Below are 7,139 nucleotides of genomic sequence, written 5' to 3' on the forward strand. Positions count from 1 at the left end.
AATGCTACTGAAGTCCCTCGCTCTTCCTCCAAAACCCCCCGGGCTAAGCGAGGACTGATAACTTTTACGGCCCTTGTGGATCGCATATGTAATGCTCTCGGAGTTTCAGACTCATTCAGAGGCATACTCGACCTTTTTCTCCCCGCTATAGAAGAATATCTCAGGGAATTGACTATCTCGTGGCCCCTCCTTGCTTCGATCATATCTTTCGATGGCTAATTCATCAAGTGAGGTACAAGATATGATCACTGTGCTACAGTGGAACTGTCATAGTCTAAAACCTAAATTAGACACATTTAAATTTTTGCTTCACAATTCCGATTGTGATATATTTGCACTCTGTGAAACATGGCTTTCTTCTGAAGATGATCTTAACTTCTACGATTTTAACATTATACGCCAGGATCGAGATGATAATTACGGGGGTGTGCTTTTAGGGATCAAAAAGTGCCATTCATTCTACAAAATCCCCATCCCGACTCATCCAGGCATAGAAATCGTTGCTTGCCAAATAAACGTAAAGGGTAAAGATCTTTGCGTAGCTTCTGTTTATATTCCTCCTAGAGTTTCAATAAACCGCCGTCATCTTTGGAATGCAGTCTCCATGCTTTCATCTCCAGTTTTAATACTGGGTGATATGAACTCACATGGTACTGGATGGGGCGAATCTTATGACGATTATAGAGCGGCTATTTTCTATGACTTATGCGACGATTTCAACTTGAACATTTTGAACACAGGTGAAGTGACACGTATTTCATCCGACGGCAAAGAAAGCCGTCTTGACCTGTCTTTGGGATCAAGTTCACTATCATTCGATTGCATGTGGAAGGTGATCGATGACCCCCATGGTAGTGATCACTTGCCCATAATAACTTCTATCAGAAATAATTTTGAAAGGTCAGAACAGTCAATTCAGGTTCCTTTTGACCTCACTAGGAATATCGATTGGCAAAAATTTGCATCAGCGGTAACTTTTGGTATCGAATCATTCAACACTCTCCCACCGTTGGATGAGTATCGATTCCTAACAGAATTGACTTATAAAAGTGCATTAGAATCCCAAAAGCAACGAGTTCCATGTGCATCCTTCAAAAGACGACCAGCCACACCTGGTTGGGATGATGAATGCACTCAGTTGTATCGAGAAAAATCTAATGCCTTTAAAGCTTTTCGTAGATATGGTACCTCAGAACTTTATTTAGAGTACTCGAAGCTCGAAAAAAAACTGAAGAATCTTATTAAAGCGAAGGAGCGTAGCTATTGGCGACGTTTCATCGATGGCCTCTCACGAGAAACTTCAATGACGACGCTTTGGAGAGTGGCTCGCAACATGCGAAACCGCTCATCCTCAAATGAGAGTGACGAATACTCCAATCGTTGGATATTCAGCTTCGCAAAAAAGGTCTGTCCAGACTCAGTTCCAGCTCAACCGCCATTCTGGGAAACCCAGAGAGACGATGCGTTGGACAGACCATTCACTATGCTGGAATTTTCTATGGCTCTTCTTTCATCAAACAACTCCTCTCCGGGACGCGATATGATTAAGTTCAATCTTCTTAAAAATCTCCCTGATATCGCTAAAAGACGGTTGCTTGACCTGTTCAACTCATTCATGGAGCACAACATTGTTCCACCTGAATGGAGACAGGTCAAAGTAATAGCTATTCAAAAGCCTGGGAAACCAGCGTCTGATCATAATTCGTACCGCCCGATCGCTATGTTATCATGTTTGAGGAAATTGTTAGAAAAAATGATCCTATCCCGACTCGATCACTGGGTCGAATCAAACAACATGCTTTCCAGTACACAATTTGGCTTTCGCAAGGGCAAAGGAACAAACGATTGTCTAGCGTTGCTTTCATCAGATATGCAACTAGCCTTTGCAGACAAGGAGCAATTGGCTTCGGTTTTCTTGGACATTAAGGGCGCTTTTGATTCAGTTTCCATAGAAATATTGTCAGAAAGTCTGCACAATAGTGGACTACCTGGAATGTTGAATAATTTCTTGTACAATTTGTTGTCAGAAAAACACATGAGCTTCACTCTCGGTCAACTGACAACTTCCAGAATTAGCTATATGGGTCTTCCCCAAGGCTCATGTCTAAGTCCCTTGCTTTATAATTTTTATATTAAAGATATTGACAACTGTTTGGAAGAACCATGCACGCTTAGACAACTTGCAGATGATGCTGTGGTCTCTATGAAGGGCCCACGAGCAGAAATTCTGCAAAGACCATTGCAAAATTCCCTTGATAATCTATCCACTTGGGCTAGAAGCTTAGGGATCGAGTTTGCTCCGCAAAAAACTCAATTGGTTGTATTTTCTAGGAAGCGGAATCCTGCCCAACTAAAGCTTAAGCTTTTGGGAACAGACATCGACCAGTCTTTGACTTCAAAATACCTTGGGGTCTGATTTGATTCAAAAGGCACTTGGCGAACTCATATTAGGCATTTAACGGAAAAATGCCAACAAAGGATCAATTTTCTACGAACAATTACCGGAACATGGTGGGGTGCTCACCCGGAAGACCTCATAAAACTCTATAAAACAACTATTTTATCTGTTCTAGAGTATGGCTCTTTCTGTTTTCTCTCAGCAGCAAACTGCCACCTGATTAAATTGGAACGAATTCAATATCGTTGTTTGCGTATCGCCTTAGGGTGTATACACTCAACACATAATGCGAGCCTAGAGGTTCTGGCAGGGGTTTTACCGCTACAGAACCGATTCTGGGAGCTCTCGCTAAGAATACTGATTAAGTGTGGAGTGAGCAACACACTCGTTATCGAAAATTTCGAAGAATTGCTCAAACTGAATGCTCAGTCAAAATTCATGAGAGTTTATCTCTACTACATGTCATCTGACATTAGCCTTCCATGTTATAACCCCCCACGTGTACGCTTCACCAATGACAGTTCCTCTGTTGAATTTGATCTGTCCATGAAACAAGCTATTCATGGAATTCCAGATCAACTTCGATGTATTACTATCCCACGTATTTTTAACGCAAAGTACCAGAATGTCGATTCCTACAGGAGATATTTCACTGACGGGTCCCGTATAAATGGATCCACTGGCTTCGGTGTCTTCAATGAAAACTCTTCCGCCTTCCGAAAACTTCAGGAACCTTGCACGGTTTATGTTGCTGAGCTGGCAGCAATCAACTTCGCTTTGGGGATGATCTCAAACATGCCCGCAGACCACTTCTTCATCTTCTCGGATAGCCTCAGTTCTATTGAGGCACTCCGATCGATGAAACCTGTAAAGCATGCATCTTACTTTCTTACAAAAATAAGAGAGCAGATGTGTGCACTGGTCGAAAAATCATATAAGATTACCTTTGTATGGGTCCCCTCACATTGCCTAATTTATGGCAATGAGAAGGCGGACTCTCTCGCAAAGGTGGGCGCTGAGGAAGGTGTGATTTATGATAGACGAATTTCACACGATGAATTTTTTCATTTAGTACGTCAAAGTTCTCTTCACGGTTGGCAAAGCGATTGGCTAAATGGCCAACTGGGACGGTGGTTACATTCCATAATTCCTAGAGTTTCCTTGCGAGCCTGGTGGAAAGGTTTGGACGTAAGTCGAGATTTCATTCGCGTGATGTCAAGACTTATGTCCAACCATTACTCGCTAGATGCACATCTACACAGGATTAACCTCGCGCTGAGCAATATTTGTAATAGGTGTGGTTCCGGTTATGACGACATCGATCACGTAGTTTGGCAGTGCCCGGATATGGACGCCTCCAGAGCGCAACTTTTGGATACCCTTGCGGCCCGAGGTAGACAACCCTATGTTCCAGTTAGAGATGTGTTGGGCACCCGCGATTTCATTTATATGGTCGCAATTTACGATTTCCTTCGCTTGTCTTGTATAAAAGTTTAATTCTCTTGTGTTCTCTTCTCCAGTTTTTATTTTTCTTCTGTGTTGTCCCTTTTGTGTTGGATTGAGGATCCTGGCCATCCGGCAGACGAATACCGGCAAGAAATTGGTACCAACGCCATGACACGATAATAGAGCTACCACGCTATACCTCCCGGATGAGCTGCAGAGAACCCTAAACCCAATCCTTACCATGCCCTTCCCTTTCAAAATTGTGACCATTAACCTCGAGTTGCCACGAGTACCCTGGCTCCATCCCATACTAACTTTGGCAATGAAAAAGTAAACAAATTGTAAATAGTACAAAAATGAACTTCGGCTCCGTAAAGCGTTACACGCATTTGAGCCCCAAATAAACGAACTAGTTAAAAAAAAAAAAAAAAAAAAAAAACTCTTGACTAGTCTTAGTGGACTTCTTCGAAGGGTAATAGCAGAATTCTTGCATTATCTACTTGTTTTGGGTATGACTGCCAAGAATATCTATGGATTTCAATATCAACCATTTTCAGGGGGCCGTGGGATGTTTGTAGGACTCCAAAGGGGGTCACAGCTACAAAAAGGTTGAGAACCACTGTCGTAGATGAATATACTCTTCCGACCGCAGCTTTTGTTGATTCAACCGTATGAATGTCAATCGCTCTGTTTCAATTTTGACGTACATATCGACAGCATATTGATGAAACAGTCGACGGCACTTCAATAGATGGTTATCTTCATGTTCCCGAATCATCATCCGGTAGGAATAGTAGTTCATGCAACTTATTTTCTTGTTCGTTTCAGCTTCTATTAATACACGTGCAAATATTATCATGATACAAAACAGTTTTTTTTTTTTAAATTAACTACTAACCTGTCAATGGATTTATCATTTTGATCATAAAGTGATAACCATCTTCTCCTCGCCATATACGCGCAGCAATTGATCATTACGTTTGTGTAGCACAATATCGCGAGAGGTTAAATTTTCTCCCACAACGACTACAGCGACTTCGTCAATTGTCGGCGCATTGAAACGTCTAGCATGTTGTCCTGCTGGGGTTTTATCGGCTCTGATTATAATTTTGTGATTATCGGTTAGCATGTGATCCAATGCGGTTTTGAACAATCTAATCAACTCATTATTATGGTGTAGAACGTTTTGAAGTCTCTCAATGATCTCTCTTCTCACCGAAGGATTATGCGCACAACGCTGATCTACTTCATCACTTGAATTGCCCATGAAATAGATTTGCAGAAACTTGTGATCCTGGTCAGATAGCGGTAATAACGATCCTGCTCGATGATAAATTTGACCTTGTATTTATTCAAAAAAGGTATTTATTCACCCAACGGTTAGCATTCTGAACAACAAATAAATTACCTTGAACGTAGGCATGAAGTTTTCCGTTACAATATTGGTTGCACCGAACGATGTCATTTGGAAGCAATTATTATATTGCTGTATATTTTTAAGAAAATGCTTCGATTCATTCCCTGCTCCGCTCATCAATGTGTTGAAGGGTTCTGGGGGCTTACTCAATGCAGGTAATTTAATCTTTCCGCCCGCGCAACACAGTCCCTTAGATTCATTGGGAAACATCAAGGCTCTACAATATCGACAAACTATTGTCATTGACCCAATGGTTATCGATATTTCTTCAGTATAATTTATTTTTGGATTATAATGGAACGCCAAGCGTTCATGAACATTCAACAAATTTGATCTGCGTCGGTCTACATTAATCTGCTCACTGGACTCAACTGATCGATCCATTGCTGCTCGTGCTCGCTGAGTTCTCAATCGGGCCTCTTCAATTTGTAATGCGCGATCCTCCTGGGATTGCAATAATCGCACTGTAGCGTTACGGCTTCGTGTGGCCATATTCATCCTGTCCCGTTGGTCTTCATTTTGGCTTGCACGAATGGTTCTTTGAATCACTCCATTACGTGTACGGCGACCAATACTGACACGTTTAGCTCTCGGCATTGTTTATTTTTTGAAAACTGGATGTAGTTGTGAAAAATAATTGAAATAGTTTATGTCGTAAATTAAAGGATACAAACCAACCTGCTGATGCTTTTTTACGTTCAATGTCAATATTTGATCTTGAGCACCACCATGATAATGGCAACACACTCTAGATCACTGCCAGTTAGTTTTTTGGTATCAGGTATCAGAAAAAACGGCTCCAGCGGCACGTTCCCCTGCAAATGGGGGATTTGTGCCTCGCAATTCACAGCCACATCATCACTTACCCGATGGGACAGGAAATTAGGGGAGGATAAGGATAAGGGAAGGGAATAGTTGAAGAAGGAGGAAAAGGATGGAGAGTGAAGGTTAACTTCATACAAACACCCCTTTCGAGGTACTTGTATGAATACTAGTTAAAATAATGTAAAATTTAACAAAATTCGGGATGGATTTTTTTTATAATTTCACATAAATTCATTTATTGCACCCCCTAAGGGATACTAAAAATGATTAATTGGAAAATTCTTAACATCTGCACTGCCTATCGCATCGCTCACTTTGATAAAAGTTTAAATGCTGATGAGTGCGGACATAAGAATTGTTTCCACCGAAAAAACATTCAAAAAATCGATTTTTTCAAAATGTTTGAGTGTAGTATTTTGGGAGATTGAAACCAACACCAATGCATAGAAAAAAAAACTATGTTCTTTTCTAGATGGGTTGGCTTTATTGATCCTCCAAAAAGACCGTATAAACTACAGAATTCTCTAGAAACAATATATCGGAACGCTGTGTTGCTTTTAAAATCATTTATTCATATTCCAGGGGGGAATAATAATAAATGAAGATAAATTAATTCATACGTGAGCATGAATTTTTGAGAGAATAACATTAAACCTAACTTAGAACTGCGTTGGAATGTTTTCTCTAAAATCGCAAAGTCTTACGTAAAAAAATACATAAAAACTTAATTTACCACTCTGTTTGTGATTGCCGATATCTATGCACCCAAAATAACCTTAACCAGCATGTTGGGATCCTCCCCAGCACGTCCAGAAATGCTGTTTACGAAGACCCCGTATGCTATTCGGAACTTGCATGCTAAGATATAATCAAAAGTTATTTATTGCTCAGCAACAAATATCTGAAATTATTGACATCTGATGCCAAAAATATCAAACATCGTCTAAGAGATTTTTTTTTTCCTCTAAGCGCGATGCTAATAGCTAACCCGTCAACACTGAAAGTATTTACGGGACGTAGAAAAACCAAAGGCAGAAAAGTCATTTGAAATCA

This window comes from Aedes aegypti, chromosome 2 (genome assembly GCF_002204515.2).
Source record: "Aedes aegypti strain LVP_AGWG chromosome 2, AaegL5.0 Primary Assembly, whole genome shotgun sequence".
NCBI classification, from domain to species: domain Eukaryota; kingdom Metazoa; phylum Arthropoda; class Insecta; order Diptera; family Culicidae; genus Aedes; species Aedes aegypti.